At 34.0% G+C, this 17,389-nt stretch overlaps 1 pseudogene; it reads left to right on the top strand.

Annotated features, from left to right (window-relative positions):
* The window catches only part of LOC106464419, a 24,757-nt pseudogene extending 8,660 nt beyond the window's left edge, over positions 1-16,097 (top strand).
* Positions 16,098-17,389: the final 1,292 nt, after the last annotated feature.

The raw sequence follows: 17,389 nt of genomic DNA, 5'->3' as shown, positions 1-17,389 counted from the left end.
ATGAAGAAAAACTTTAATATAACAGCAAATGTACAACGTTTCGACAAGGTTTTGTCATCATCAGGTACAAGTAATTTACACTGACACGGATATATCTATATAGTATTGAACAAAGAAGTCACATGACCGGAACTGTTGTGAAATAAAAAAAACGTCCCATGTTTTTCACCATTGCAACTCAAAACAACATAGTATATCTATTTAAAACACAGTCATTTTCAACAAAGAACCCAACATAAACAAACGAAAAATCAAGGAATCCATGTTAATTGAACAAAACAACCCTACTCTAAACGAACACCCTGGGGTGCCTAGATACCTCTTCTAAGTTTCACAACAGTTCCGGTCATGTGACTTCTTTGTTCAATACTGTATATATATATCCGTGTCAGTGTAAATTACTTGTACCTGATGATGACAAAACCTTGTCGAAACGTTGTACATTTGCTGTTATATTAAAGTTTTTCTTCATTACCCACTCAAGCCGTCTCCAGCCATTATAAATAATAAATATGCATACATGTATAATGTTATGAGATTTAAGCCATTTAGTCTAAACATTTATTTATTTTTTATGTTAGTTTCGAGATCGGTCAAACCTATTGAACCCGTAGAGATTCATTACTGAAAATAACAGATAAAATATAAAGTTTTTCCTTAAGAAACGTTTGATAACTATTTGGATATTATAAAGATTTAAAAATTTTCTGATGCATAAAACATTTTCTATTTTAAAATAAAAATTACTTTACATATATGTTGGATAGGCAAAATGCGAAAATAAATAAAGGTATGAAAAAAACATTGCTTAACAAACCTGAAGAATTAATGAAAAATATATTTTGCGTATGAAAGCATTGTAATGTTAATTGATAATCTGCCAAATTTCGTTAACATACACTCACTAATTTAAAAGTTATAATATGAAAACTATAACAAACACAAAATGGTTACGAGGTCGATCCGACGGACCGAGCCCATGCTGAAAGGGTTAACTGTTACAAGTGGACCAACCCCAAACCATTTTAACTGCTACAAGTGGACCAAGCCCAGACCAGCTTAAATAGATCCACTCTATGATATTACGGTTACCACTCATCGTGTTTGGAGTAACATAGAGAATGTATCCTATGCATTCTCCAAGTTGCCATCAAACTCAGCTCGTTCATCCAACGCAAAGAATAAACAGTGGTATCCATTGCTTCACATGATGACTTTTCATTATTATTCTCTACCCTTTATTCGACAACTGTAGTAGATGTGTTGCCTTGGAGACCTGAACTCTTGGGACTAAATTATTTTCAATCCACATGCATAGTTATGTATCACAAAACCTTTTTTCAGCATTTGCAAAGGCTGAGGAATGACACATTTTAAGCAATCAGATACATATTCCACATTACATCATCCAGTTAACTTCCATTTCATAAGTGCCTTTCCCAAAGTGAATATAGTTAAAAGCAGATTAACTGAGACATTTTGGATACTCATACCAATAATACTGCATTTAATAAATATTGTCCGTGAAAATCCGAGAGTTCCTTTCATTATGGAATCTTGACTCCTTTTGCTTGCTGTCTGTGGTAACTGAGAACGCTATACCCCCCTCCCAGCAGTACATCGTTAGTCCAACTTGTAAATTTAACGAGGGTATGCTGTATTAATGTTTTTAGTACTATAGCACTTGTCGACTAGCTTAAGTTGCATCATCTTTATTTTTATTATCCGTTATAGATTTTGATCAGAAAAGAAAACTGCTCCTACTCTATTTCTACGGTCCGGCATGGTCAGGTGCTTAGGGTGCTAGATCCTCAATCTGAAGGTCGTGGGTTCGATCCCCATCCCAACACGTATGCTCGCCCTTTCAGCCGTGTGGGCATTATAGTGTGATGGTCAATCCCACTATTCAGTGGTAAAAGAGTAGCCCAAGAGTTGGCAATGAGTGGTGATGATTAACTGCCTTCCCTCTAGTCTTCCACTAGCACAGATAGTCCTCGTGTATCTTTGCGCGAAATTCAAAACCAAACTAAATAGTGCTCTATTTCTATAACTGTTTCACCCTGAATACCATATCAGTTTACATGAACACTAAAAGTGACAAGACACAGAAGCAGGACCTCAGAAATAGCTACTCAAATGTTAGAAAAGTGTATTTTAGATGGTGTTGAGTTGAATAAGATACACCTTGATCGTTTTACGTTTTGTAATGAGCAAAAATTGCGTCAGAATTTCATGAAGTACAATAAAAATGTCGATTTCATTAAACTGTATTATGTGATAAGATTGAGTCCTGTTTTTAGTTGCTAACAGCATATTAACATACATAACATGGTCAAAAACGTGTGACAAGGAAGGAGACTGAAAGGGAACATTAGAATTACAGCCCTTCAAAAGTCCTGAAGGGAGAAGTTCTAGATACGCTTCCTAACAGGGTGTAAGAAATTGATAACAAAAATGAAAAACTATTTCAGAAGTTCACGAGAGTCTAACCAAGGCCTATCTTCACACAGGCATCCTTACTTTTTAATTATACTAAGGGAAAGCAATTAGTCAACAGAGCCAAACACCAACTCCTAGAGAAAGCAATTAGGCAACAGTACCAAACACAACTCCTAGGGAAAGCATTTAGTCAACTTTCTCTACATCACTTTAGCCTTAACTGCAGAGAATACTATTTCAACGTTCATTTATTATAAGCCTACTAACCTCCATTTGTTCTTGGATTACTACTTCAGCCATCTATTAAAAACTTACCGACTCTCATTCTTTTCTGGATTACAGCTCTAGCCATCTATTATAAGCCTATAGACTCCCATTCTTTCCTGGATTACAACTACAGCCATCTATTATAGACCTACCGACTCTAGCCATCCCTCATCCACTAAAATGTCGTTCCAAAATCACAGTTTCACCGCCTACGTCACTTATACAATTCTGAATCCCATTTTAACCAGAAGGCCGATGAACTGTGGCGATGTTTCAAGGTTAGGAGTTATCCTCGAGATATAATCAGTTCAGCTGCAGAGATGTTGAAAAGATCAGTCAATGATGTAATTGAAGACAAAACAATTTGCAAAAAATCAAGTCCATTTGATAGTGAAATCTCGTCTGCAAAACATCCATGATTCTTACATAATTATAAACAATTTTGAGAAAATTCTGAATGAACAAACTTTGAGAGATAATTTAAAGATATACCAATAAGATCGAATCGATGCAGGGAAAAATCGAAAAGATATATTGGTTCATGCACGATTGAAGACACCAGAAGAAATTACTGAACTTCAATGTGGTACAGGTGTTGTGCATGTTCATGACGCAACATATGCCATTATGTCAACACCAGAACTTCTGTTCTTGGACTACAATCAAACAATTGTTCAAATGTGCATCCAAATGCTTAGTTTATTGCATTATCTATATACATAAAGCACAAAATCTGTATGTCTGTCTGTTTGTCTGTTCATTATCTAACTACTCTTAGGTCACTAAACCAATCTCACCCAAACTTTGCGAGTTGTTAGTTTGGAATAAGTGGTATTTTAATGGGGGTTCAAAACCCATCAATCCCCATTATTGATGTCATTGAGCCATTTATTATCTTTGATGTAAGTTAATGTTAACAACATTCATAGATGGCGCCACGTCCTTACACCAAAAAAAGCTTGATTATTTTTTTTTTATAACAAAACATACACAGTGTGAGAGGAGGGCACACAAACGTCTTATATATCTCAGAGTGCTCTCTATATGGAGGAATGAAATGAATACAAATGGCCGCCAGTATTGCAATAATGCATAATCTCAGCTGAAGTTTCTGCCCCAACAGCCAGGTATGAAGAGCCGTTTTTTGTTATATCAACTTCCTACTTTGACCCGTGACCTTTCAACTTAGGGCCATAAGACACTTCTGCAGCCAACGACCGTCTAATAATTAATTATGTGAAACACTGTGGTAGGGCATTAAGAGCTAGGTGTTGAAAGCGGGTAACAGAAAGCATCTTTACCGCCACTATTTTGGCCGCTACCTCTTCCTACAAAGTCACCCTGACCATATTGCAATGAATACCATGTTTTAAGTATATACATATTGAGTTCTTAAAGCTTATACAAAACTTTTGGTGAGGTAATATTGAATACTGTAATAATATGTTATGTTATAAATAAATTATGTGAAAGTTAGGATTTTTGTGTTATTTATCATAGTATCCACCCACACAATGTTTTAAGTCCATAACCCGTACAATGGACAAGTACCTCAGCTTGTGTGTTTACATTACGTACAACTCCACGTGCAAGAAACAGGTCGAATGTTGTCTGAAGGAACACATGAACACATCTTTAACATTCAAAATTATGATCCAGACAAACCATTTCAACGATCTTGACCACAACATCAGCCATTTCGTCACTCATCGACAATTACAAGGAAGAGACAACAAAACGAAAATTAAATCATCTATCGAAGGGAATAAATGAAAGATTTCCTTTTCTATAACTTCACATGCATCTTTTTTATGTGTCTACTAGTTATCTTTCGAACTTTAGACACGTGGCATTGTTGCCTCCCAACAATGCACGGCAATCTACTTACCTGCGATTGTATTTGACATTTTCTTTTGTTTTTATTTTTCTTACATAGTATATATATAAACAATACATTCTTTTTTAGTCCCTAAAGAATTTTCAAGAATTAGAAGAGTGTATAAAAAACAGTATTCTACTACACTATATTTGCCGTATCCATTGCGTTTAGTTCAATCCAGAGCTCTTCAGGCCTAACACTAATGTCTTATGATAAATATAATTATAAACATGCCTCGCCAGTGCCCCCCTCCCCAGTGTCACATCGGTAAGTCTGTCGGTTTATAACGCTAAAAACCAGGTTTCGATACCCGTGGTGGGCACAGCACAGATAGTCCATTATTTAACTTTGTGCCTAGCTACAAACAGCTTGTAAAAGGAGTTCACACCCTATCAACTTTTTTCTTCCATCAACATTTAAAACCCCCAGAGGAAGGGCTTCTCAACTCGAAACGTTGTGAACTTTAGAACATCTATTTATCGTTTACTATTATTAATTTTTTCGTGGTGTATTTTTGTATACATATTTTTACTAATGTTATCATATTTCTCTCTGTACATCTGTTTAACCTATTTTCTATCTGTTTCTAGGCGTATTTGATTGTCTGATTGTGTACTTAGCTATCTATTCTATTTTTATATATGTTAATCAAATAATTTATATTACTGGTGTAGTTATTTTGATCTGTTTGTATGTGTCTTTAACAAGTCACTTCTATTTCTGTTTAATCACTTTGTTATATGTTTATATACCTGTTTACTTTTTAAATTTGTTTCAAGCAAGTTTAATTGTCTATGTATATTAGTTACTTAATAATATAGTCAATTCCTTATTGAACAAGAAATCTTCAATAAACTTAATATGTTTTGAACATCTATCTTATTCCCCCCCTCCTCCTAGTGGCTCAGCGGAAAGTCTGCAAGCTTACAACGCTAAATATTGGGTTTAGATATTCGTAGTGGGCATCGAACAGATAGCCTATTGTGTAGTTTTGTGTTTAACAACAAACAAAAAACCAGAATACATCTATATATTTTCATAGATTTCATTGAGCCTAATTTGACTAATACATTATAGTAGCTTTAGAAAAATGGTGCAATTATGTTCAAGCCCCCCAGTGGCACAGTGGTATGTCTGTGGACTTACAACGCTAGAAACGGTTTTCGATACCCGTGGTGGGCGGAGCACAAATAGCCCTTGTGTAGCTTTGTGCATAATTAAAAAAAACAAAAAAAAACAAACAATTATGTTCAGTTGGTCAGTAAACTCCCTCTGGCTAGATTTTAACATATAGACTATGGATTCTGTTTTTTACGAGCTTTCCTGCTTTCGTTTGGTCTTGGGGCAATGTTTGAGGCCTTCAGGTCTTTTACTAAGAATATGGGGAGTGGCGTCATGAGGCTTTATGATGTATTTTCAATTTTCTTGTTTTCCAGCTCAAGTTTATAGATTTTGTGAGGTTGATTATGGTTTTAATTTATGACAGGGTTTTCAACGGATCTACAAGCAGTTCTTCCCACATGGTGGCCCCGCCAAGTTCGCCTCTCTTGTCTTTGGAGTATTTGATGAAAATAAGGTAAAATAAAATGTTGACGTCTTAACACACTAAGTGTATTAGTCATCAAGCATTTACAAAGTATGTAGCAGAACTCAAGTTATTTTATCTCTTTATGTATTAAAAAAGAAAAATAATGAATATCACTGTTATGACAGCTCAATACCAACGTAAGTAATTCTTTTGATCAGCTCCCCATTGCTTGGCCATATTAACTCAAATTTATGAGTTATTTGAACCAAACCGTCTGTTTTCCTACATATTTTTAGTGTACTATTATAGTCGACTTTCCATAATTATTCCAACTGGTATTATTAATTGTGAAAATTATCTTGAATAGCTTATATCATATTTATTTGAGTTTTATGTTTTGTTTTGGATTTGGTCAATTCAGAACTTTTACAACAAAAGGGGCCGAGCGTGGCTTACCATTTATTCACGTGTTTATCCTTCCTCTCCCATTGCCATAAAACCGTACTCTACTCTTTGTTCGATCAAATAAAATAAGCCCAAGAGTTGGCGGTGGGTACTGCCGAGTAACTGCTATCAAAATTAGGGACGATTAGCGCAGGTAGCTCTTGAGTAGCTCTGCGCGAGAATTCTAAACTAAAATACACAACAACATAATATAAGAATCTCAGTAAAACGTTTTAATAGCCGATTTATCTCGAGCTAATAAACATTTACAGTGAAATATAATGCTTATTGTTTCAACTTACACTTTAGGTATTCTGCAAATATCCAGTAAAATATCGTGTTAGTTTAAAGATAAATACGTATCTTATTCTACGATCACATATAGTGAAATCGGCATTTCTAGCATAAGTCTGAGATTACTTTCTACGACAGCGCTATCGTTCTTAAAAGATGGACAAATATTTCATTAAAAAGTTTTTAATTATCACTTTATGTTAAAGTTGCTAAGGCTATTTCTCAATTACATTAATGATGCAACTAAAAATGCAAAGAAGTATCTCCATCTGGTGTCGTGCATTCCCAATGGTTTCTACAATATATTAACATCCTGTTTCATTTAATAATGTCTCTCTCCATTATGTTTTTAAGTACATCGGTAATATGAAGAATCACAAGAGAAAAACAACAGCGAAACAAAAATATTTTTTTTGAAAAATTTAAATAAAACCACGTTAGAGATAATCAACATAAAAAACTGAAGCAATTCATTATATCTCAATATCAGGTTTTATTATTGATAATAACTTTAACATTTAGCAAATATCATCATTAAGTATAAAAAATAAAAACTAACTCGAACTTACGAAGCGTAGACAAAAACAAATACCATATCTCGAATGTTTCTATTTCGGTGACGTTTTACTGGAAGAAACAAGAGCAATCATGGAGATTGCATATCCTCGTCCCCGCTGCTCCTTATCGAGATTGTATGCATTTATATTGGATAACGTAAAAGTTCACCTTCGAAAACTCAGAAAAATCTTTCTCAGATCCAGAATGATCCGCTATCCTGATCATCTTTTTGATGAGGAGTCTCAACCTTAATGTGCTCATGAAATTTGGTACAAATACGATCACACTTTACAGTTGTTAACCGAAAACCGCAAAAATGCCATATCTCCCCATTATAAAATGTGCTTCAAAGTGATCTAGATTCCGGATCCGGATGTGGATCTGGACCAAATTTGGGAAAGACTGTCCCATATTGACTTTCCATCTTATGTAAAATTGTCCTGTAGATCGGTATGTTAGTTTTGAGGTACGTTCGCGGAAACACACACACGTGCGCGCGCGCGCGCGGACCCGACTGCAGTACCCTAGCTGGGCGAGGATAAAAAAAAAGATTGATTCAGTGTAACGTTTAAAACACAAACAGCCGCTACAAACAAGGATGAAACACAAAAAAGAATTTATTGAGCTTTGACAATCAGAGAAATCCAAAATGAAACTTTCAAACAATTGGAATACAGAGTTTACCAAAAACACAGTTAACAACTATGTGCCTGACTTGATACTAACATTAACGAACAATGCATCATAAATGCCAGAATTAATTGTTATTTCAATAAATAAATGAATCAGGAAAAAAAAGAAGAAAAAAAAACACACACCTAATACCAAAATATCAGTATTCTGTATTTAAACAACTATAAAAAAAATCACTAACAACATCGAGTAATAATTATTTGTTTGTTTGTTTTGAATTTCGCGCCAAGCTACACGAGGGCTATCTGCGCTAGCCATCCCTAATTTAGCAGTGTAAGACTAGAGGGAAGGCAGCTAGTCATCACCACCCACCGCCAACTCTTGGGCTACTCTTTTACCAACGAATAGTGGGATTGACCGTCAAATTATAACGACCCCTCGGCTGAAAGGGCGAGCATGTTTGGTGGGACGGGGATTCGAACCCGCGACCCTCAGATTGCGAGTCGAGCACCCTAACCATCTGGCCATGCTGGGCCTTCGAGTAATAATCATAAATCGAGTGCGTAAAACGTCGTATTGTAAGACTATACATGTTTCTAAAACAATTTTCCAGTGCTGATCATAATCTGCATCGGAATATCTATTACCACGAAATGATAAATACTATAGGCATATTGAAATCTGATTAATATGCGTTTTTTCATATTCTTTTGGTTCTAAACTTAATTTGTGTTACTATATTTTTACCTTTATTTATGTTTCTCACGTCTCATGGAAGACCAGTTTTATATGCAACATATTTCCAGCTGTACTTATTTATACTTTTGTACTTTTATTCAAGTAATGCGCTTATATTGAAATTATTACATTGTAATTGTTGCCTTCAGGATGGAACTATCGAATTTGAAGAATTTATCCGCGCCCTTTCTGTAACGTCTCGTGGGAACATGGACGAGAAACTTGTGTGTGAGTAGACCTCTGTACTGATGAATTCATATATTTATTATAAAAGTAACTTGAGAAAAATGAATTAACAAATTTATTACTTGATCGTCTTAACAATTATCGATTATTTATTCGTCATCAAAACTTCACGGACACTCTCTCTCTGGTTATATAAAACCAGTTTACTAATTATTCTTTTGCTTAAACAACTTTTGACCAATTACTTGTTTTTATAAATTCTAAATGGCTAGACAAAGTAAAGTGTACTTCCACTGTTAGGTTTTCAAACAGATTTTTTTTTGGAATTGACAGGTCTAGGTAGCTTATTGAAGAAATGTATGCTTTGTTTGTAGTTAAGCACAAAGCTACACAAAGGGTTATTTGCGCTCTACCCACCACGAGTATCGAAACCCGGTTTCTAGTGTTGTAAGTCCGCAGACATGCCGCTGTGCCAGTGAGAGGCGAAATGTATGCTATTAATGAGTAAAAACTCACTAGTTTAAATGTTTAAAAATCCAGTTTAACAACCTAGTGAGCGATCACTTCATCCAATTATTTAAAATAACATTGTTTTCTTTTTCAAAAAAATTGCGAATTCTAGCTTCGTGTCTCTTTTACATGAAAATGAACAGGATAGTTTTTAAAGTTGTAGTCCTTGAACAGGGTACGAAACCTAAGTAATAAATATATCTGAGGCTTAGAGCATTAAATTGCTCAATTACTCATTATATTGTACAACGTCTGTGCAACTTTTTCATAGGTTACATAAACTACTTTTATTCCGTCACTATTGCCCACCCTCCCAGTGGCTCACCGATAAGCCTAAAAATAACGTCAAAAAAAACAAGTTTTGATACACATGGTGGGCGCAGCACAGATAGCCCACTGTGTAGCTTTGCGCATAACAACAAACAAACAAACCATCACTATTTAGTTTGATTCGTAACTGATCTGACGCACACTTGATTCGTACTTAACACTGTAAATAACTTTGTAACACTCTCGTTATGGATCCACTTAACGATGTTTTCATTTTGGCAATATTTGACAATACACTTTTGCTTTCACGAGATTATTAACCCACGTTAGGTCTGCATGAACATGATGGTTATCAATTCGTAAACAAATAGCCACATAGATTTACCCTCTCCATCCGTGAAGATCTGTTTTCCCCATGTTGCTTTAATATGTCTAGATGAGATATGACATGCTATCTCCAGGATAACAGTTAAATTTACCACTATTTAATAATTTATTTCTGACCATGCCATAAAGCGCTTGCTTTGTTTAAAATAAAGAGATATCACATATCTAAAATAGTTGTAAAAAGAAAATCTTTCGGAAAAACTTCTAGGCATTTGGTTTGTGAAACTTATAGCTGTGCAAAAATAAAACGGATTTTGTTTATTGTATATAATCTATGCCAAAATATTAACCAAAATATAAAAGTTAAACATTTTTTATTGTAACAAAAAATTAATGACAAGAAAAGTTAATTTTCAATTCGATAAAGAAATTGATGTAAATTTTAATGAATAAAAAGTATGTGTTCATGATTTCAAATAGAGGAGTAAATACGCTCTTCCAGTTTCACTAGCTATCTCGTTATACATTAATGGTTTTATTATACATTATAAGAAATATTTGATGACGAAGAACCCACTTTGAGACTAATAAGGTTTAGAAACAGCCTGAATGTGTAACTATGTTACAACTTTAACACAGTGACAAATGTACAACATTTCAACATGGTCTTATCATCATCAGGCGCAAGAAGATCACCTAGAAACAAAAACAGTAAAGGCTTAGTAAATGTATCTTAGCACTCCAGGATGCTGGCTTAGAGTAGGGCTATGTTTTTCAATTAAGATGGCTTCCTTAGTTTTCATTTGTTGATATTTGGTTCTTAGCTTAAAGCCATAATGTTTTTAATAGATTTACAAAGTGTTTATTTTAGTTGCAATGGTTGCAAGCACGGGAAAGTTTTTTTGTTTTTTTTATTATGTTTAGTGCATCTAGTTTCCAATTATCTTTCAGTTTTTCCAATGTAGAATTCTGGGCAGTTAGTACACATTATTTTACAAATGATGTTGATTTTGTGTGATTCTAAATAATTTTCATTTAGTAAAGAATTTAGTTTAAGGCCGGATTTTCAAGTAAATTTGGAATGGGAATGAATTGTATTTTTAATGCAAATTTTATCCAATGTGAATTATTTTTGAACAAATTTCAGATATAAATGCATAATGTTTTGTTTCGTTGATTTATTAGTATCAGTTTTGTGCTTGAGTTGAATTTTGAGATTTCTGCCGTGGTGGTACTGTGTGATTTTTTTCAGCAATAACTGGTGGAAATTTGTGGGTGTTAATAAGAAATGCTTTAAAAATTCGATTTTTATCATCAAATTTGTCCATTGACTAGTATTTTAAAGTTGAGTTTATGGGGTTTTTCAATATATTTATTCGTTGTTTGATTTCATGAGCGGAATTCCAGGGAAAGTACAGTCCGTTGGGCATGTTCTTACGGTAAATTCTAGTTTTGAATAGTGTGTTAGATATAACAATTGTCAGGTTTTTATATATATGTATGGACTATATTCTTTATTGTAGGTGTCTGTGAGTTATTGGCGATAAATTTCAACAATAAAGAAACGACACACAGTTCACTTCCTTTAAAATGATATATTATAACAAGTCAAACGTATATACAAATGATCATTACACTGTTGTTGTCACAATTGTATCCAGAACTTTAAATAATTGTCTCTTTTTCGTCAAAGTCCACACAGGCTGGTTCAGTTACTTTAAAACACAATTGACAAGACAAATTATTCTTCTCTACTCTGTTATTACTATACCGTCTGTGATAATTTCACTTTAAAAACGCCATAATACGCTCTTCATGGCTAAACTCACAATTACGCAATCTAGATCTAACTAACTATCTATCTATATATCATGATATATCTAACTATGTGTCTATTTTACTCGAACTACGTTTTGTACGCGTATTTATAGCCCGACCAAGGCCTAGAACGAGATATCATGATGTAATAATACTCAATCAAAACAACGAGAAAAACTTAGAAAGTTTTAGTAACATGACGGAATAATACAACAATTGCCAATTCACAAAAATTGAACTACACAACGTTTGATTCGTACACAGTTACGTAAATAAAAAGTTTAAAAGTTTAAAGCTCGCGCTAGACTTAAATTGAAACAGTCGTGCATATCTAACAATAATGTTGAGGTTAAGAAAAAGTAATTGTTTGTTGTTTATGGTGAAATTAATATTGTGATGAATGGAAATTGTGCGTTCAAAGAAAGTTTGTGTGTGTTAAGTAGAAATGGATCCGGCAAAAGTGTCATTGACTTATCCATACCAGTATAAGGGAGGGGGTTGGGTTAAGTGTAGACTTTATACCTCGTGTTTCGATGTGTGTCATAAATATGTTGGTGAAAGCAGATGAAACATGATCGCCCATGCTTAAGAGCACTATTTTAATAAAATTTTTATTCTTGAACATGAAGTTGGTTTTGGTTTAGTATATTCTAAGAAGGAGATAACGTGTTCGCTAAAAATGTGAATTAACGGATATGCTTAACTGATGTAGAAATCGAGTGCGAATTATAAGCTTCGTTGGTGAGAACATCAATGACAAATGTCATGACATCAAAGCTAGCCGTTAAAGTTTTGAGTTTAGTTGTTCTAGGGTAGTTATGAAATTGAAGACATGAAAAGGAGCCTGCAGATGCTACGTACTGTATGAGAGCCCAAGCTATGTATCTGCCAAGATTGTTGTTGAAAGAGTCATAAGTCGATAATGTGGGTCAAAACGTAACGTTGCACATTTATTACTGTGTTAAACTTGTAATATTTTTTTCGTTACCCCTTTCACTTGTCTCTAGATTATTATAAGAATAAATGTTGTTCCAGGTCATGTTCTGACTTTCGAAGTGGAGTGGGAAGGATTGATTCCTGAATATCCAATCTGAGAACTTTGGTGAGGTGTTATCTAGTTAGTTTTCACATCCTCCTATTAGTGTGCTAATCTTCCCTTGTTGATATTATTTACTATATCACAGACAATCATCTTGGAAATTAATATACCCCGACTTTGCATCTCTTTGCTATTCCGATTACAAATAACAACCATATATTTAACCATGGCAACACTGCAATATCGAATAGTCGGAAATTTGCCATACATACATGGATGTTACAAATGTCGTCCTTGATGCTATGATTTGCATCTGCAATGGCACCGCAATTTATTAGCATATGCACGTAAACTGGCACGTATTTTAAATAGATTAATCGGTGTATCTCAGCTTTTTTAAATGTAAATTGAGTTGGTGTATTTCTATAATTATAATCGTTTTCCTTTAGGGGCTTTCAAGCTTTACGATGTTGACAATGATGGCAGTATAACTAGAGAAGAAATGTACAATATCGTCGATGCGATTTACCAGATGTTGGTAAGTAACACGTTTGAAATGATCCAGTACCTTTTGGTAAGTAACAAGTGCAATGTGATGTATTAAACATTGTTAAGAAATAAATATACTGTATAGATTATGAGGGGTAAGAAAATCAAGATGATCTACATGTTTTAATAAATAATGAAATCAATACAAATTAAAGTCAGAAGATTCTACCAATTACTAGTATGTATAGCCCATTCAGTGTGATCCACCAAATGTTCATAGTAAAATCGATATGATTTACCAGATACTAATAAACATCGATTTAAAATTTATCTACCAGATGCTGTTAAATAATGAGGTTAGTTTGATTTATAAAATATTGGTAAGCTCAGTTTGACCAAACAGATGTTATTAAGTAAAGATATCAGTCTGATTTATCAGGGGTGGATTAACAACATCAACGTAATATATCAGATATTATTGTGTAAAAGAGTCAACATGACTTACAAGTTGGAGAATTAAATCTACCATATGTTGCCAATTATTGAAGTAAATTTGACCAATCCGATGGTGGTAAATAAAGGGGACAACCTGGTTTACCAAATGTAGTAGGTGCTCATACCTAACAAAGTCAATCTGAACAATCCAAAATAACAAAGTCCGGTTTATAAATAACACACCCAATGAACAGCAGATGTTTTAGATCAACAGTGTAAGTCGCGCATTCAATACTACATATTGGTATGAATTAGTAAAAAGCTAATTTTAGATCAACAGTGTAAGTCGTGCATTCGATACTACATATTGGTATGAATAAGTAACAAGCTAATCTAGTACAAGTTGCTAAAAAATGAGAGAGTCAATGCGGTTAATAGATTAGTTACTAAAGAGTCAGCATACCGTATTAAAAGTAACACAAGTAAGACATATAGGCAGGATCTCAACAATCAAACCACTCCTCACTCAGTTCTGGTTTTAGCAAGACCAAACTTGGCAAGCAGACTCAGGATAACCCGGCCGGGTGGGAGTTGTCCTTATTTATTCGGCATAACTTCTCGCCAAGAGGAGATAAAATGCTTTCGGTAGATCACTCGGGTATGGTGAGGGTTTAAAAGTAGGTTTTCCTGGCAGCTGAACCCGAATCTATCACCAGATTTTGTGTTCCCGGGCCCCCTTGGGAACCCTGGAGCACCATGTTTGAAAATGTCTTCATACCCTTACTCACAATCTAGCACGACTGAACTTGGCACATTTGCTCAGGTAGCAAACGTGGAGATGCTACGTTTTTCTTTTTTCGACTAGACTCCCTTGGAGTAGCTACAGAAGCAAGTTGGAATAATGGAGGAGCTTGATCGGTACATTAGAGCCTCTGTGAATCATATGAAAGCCTTTAAACCCCACAGCAGAGCGCGGGTATCATATATTTGTTAATAGAACAAGCATATGTTTCTGCGTGATTAAATGGTTTGTAAAGAGATTTGAGCTAAAAGATCAGGATGAAAATCTACGATTTATAGTACATCAGCAAATGATTAAAGCTTAAGAGCAAATATATAGTCACAATTAGTGTAATAATTGTTAATATGACACTAATGAACGGAGGCAAAATCAAAGAACTCCGATAAAATCTTTGCTTTTTCAACAGGACGACCTCTCTTCACCTTCTTCCTGGACCAGGCGTGACCTAGTAGTTAGTGCTGGAATGTGAATCTGTAAGTCCGTGGTTTACATTCTGATGCCACAAAATCGCAATCCACCCATCAATCCACCCATTGTAGCTGTGGCTGCGTTATGAGAGTGACGATCAAATTCTAACCTAAAAGTCTGTGGTGGACGTTCTTGACTAGTTGCCTTCCGTTTAGTTTTATCAGTTCAAAATTAGGGATTACTAACTACACAACGGACTATCTGTGCTCTGCCAATCCCGTGGGTATCGAAAACAGATTTTTAGTGCTATAAGTTCTCAGACTTGCCGTTGAGCCACCGGGGGCCAAAACTTTCTTACTTACGATAATTTGTGCACGTTTTTGGTGTTCAAATTTTATTTTTTCTATGAGGAATAAAAGGTATCCTACTTACAGATAAAAACACCACTGGTTATATGTTTCAATTTACTCTGTTTTTATTGTTTATTATTGGATTTATTTCATTTTTATAAGGTTATCTATTTTTTGAAAAAAGCACCCAGAAGTCATTGCTCAAGCTAAAACTGTTTAAAGTTTGTTCAAGTGCTAATAATTGTTCCTTATCGAGTTATTTCTCAAAAACTGGATTTTTGTTAGGGAAATAAGGACACAGGGGATGATAATGATGAAACTCCAAAGGAAAGGGTGGATAAAATCTTCGAACAATTAGACAAGGTAAGATATGAATGATAATTTAGTATTGAAAATGAGTGCTTTTTAATAAAAGCGGTATGTCTAAACTCTTTATTTCAAATTTTAGCAGTTTAGTTTAAAAAAAAAACATCACTGAATAATATTTCCTTTTCTAGTTAGAACAACAACAGATTCCTATATGTTACTCTTCTAAATACAGCCATATTGAGAGTCACTTTAATTGTTTTTGGCTACTTTTTCTTTTTAGAATAATGATAACCTACTTTCCATTGAAGAGTTCAGAGAAGGATCAAAGAAGGATCCAAAAAATTGTTCAAGCACTCTCACTTTATGCTCCTTAGTGCCATCTGTGAAGCATTTTAAAAGATATATTTTTATTTATATATAAAAATATAACTATTTTCCAGCTGGAAAGAATAACTATTCTATATATCTAAATTATTCGACTGATCCAAGTCATTTTGTATTCAATAATATAAAACCATCATTATGTTGATTTTTTATCTTTCAGCTGCACGTGTTCAAAGGTTCTATTAATGAAAATAATCACTTTTTATTATTTTTTATAATGAATTTTCTTTTATTTTAATCATCCCAGTTTTTACACAAATATGACATTATTTTTTGAACAACTGATGAAAATCTCGATTATTTTATACAAGAACATATTTTGATGATAAACAGATTTTTTAAAACTTCTATCTTAATGAAAATTGTTATTTTACCTTACATAGCTATTATCAAGAGCTGTTTTAATGCAGCACTAAAAATATTTCGTTTTTTTAAATTATTTGATGAATCAAAGTACAAAATTAGTATTTGTTAATAGCTCTGTATTACTGATATTCTCAAGCAAAATCATAATTGTTCTATTTGATTATTAATAAATACATTTTGGACTCGTATTTCTGACATACTTAAATCTTATATTCAACTATCATTTAATAGAAATTAAATAATCCTAAAGGTGTTCTGGATTTACATATTTTCTTTAAATTAAAATATTTTCCCCTCTACATTTAGTTTTTTTTTCATAAGGATAGGGACTTTACAATTCACATTTAAAATCATCTCACGCTAAATAACAAAAAACAACAAAAAAACAGCTTTTTGACCAAAATGTTCTTATTACTTCAGTGTACACAGTATTAGGTCGTCAAGAAATTAATGTCGCGATTTGGAACACTTTCATTAACCACCCACCAAAAAACATACCTCACATATAATAGTTAAACGAACCGCCTAAACATCACGTTAGTGTAACCTATATAAAGTGTAAAGTCCCTTATAGTGATGGCACGTAACGAGACACACATTCGGCATGTTATGCTGTTTTTATACGCAAGAAGGGAAACAACGCCTCTGTAGCCACAAAGAATGTCAAGAAAGTTTATGGAAATTTTTGAACGTTCGTAAGTGGTTCAGCAAATTTTGTTCAGGTGACTTTAGCCTTAAAAACTGTCACTGCAGAGGCCGACATGTTGAAATTGATACTGATGCTCTGAAGACGCTTGTTGAGTCTAACCCAAGGCAACACACACTTGTGAAATGGCTCTGAAATAGCATGTCTCTCATGAAACAATACGTAAACATCTAAGAAATATGGGAAAACTCCATGAAGAAGGTGCTTGGG

Source organism: Limulus polyphemus, unplaced genomic scaffold (genome assembly GCF_000517525.1).
Source record: "Limulus polyphemus unplaced genomic scaffold, Limulus_polyphemus-2.1.2 Scaffold1646, whole genome shotgun sequence".
In the NCBI taxonomy this organism is placed as follows: domain Eukaryota; kingdom Metazoa; phylum Arthropoda; class Merostomata; order Xiphosura; family Limulidae; genus Limulus; species Limulus polyphemus.
Note: the sequence above shows the minus strand (reverse complement) of the source record. Positions and strands in the feature narration are given on the sequence as shown.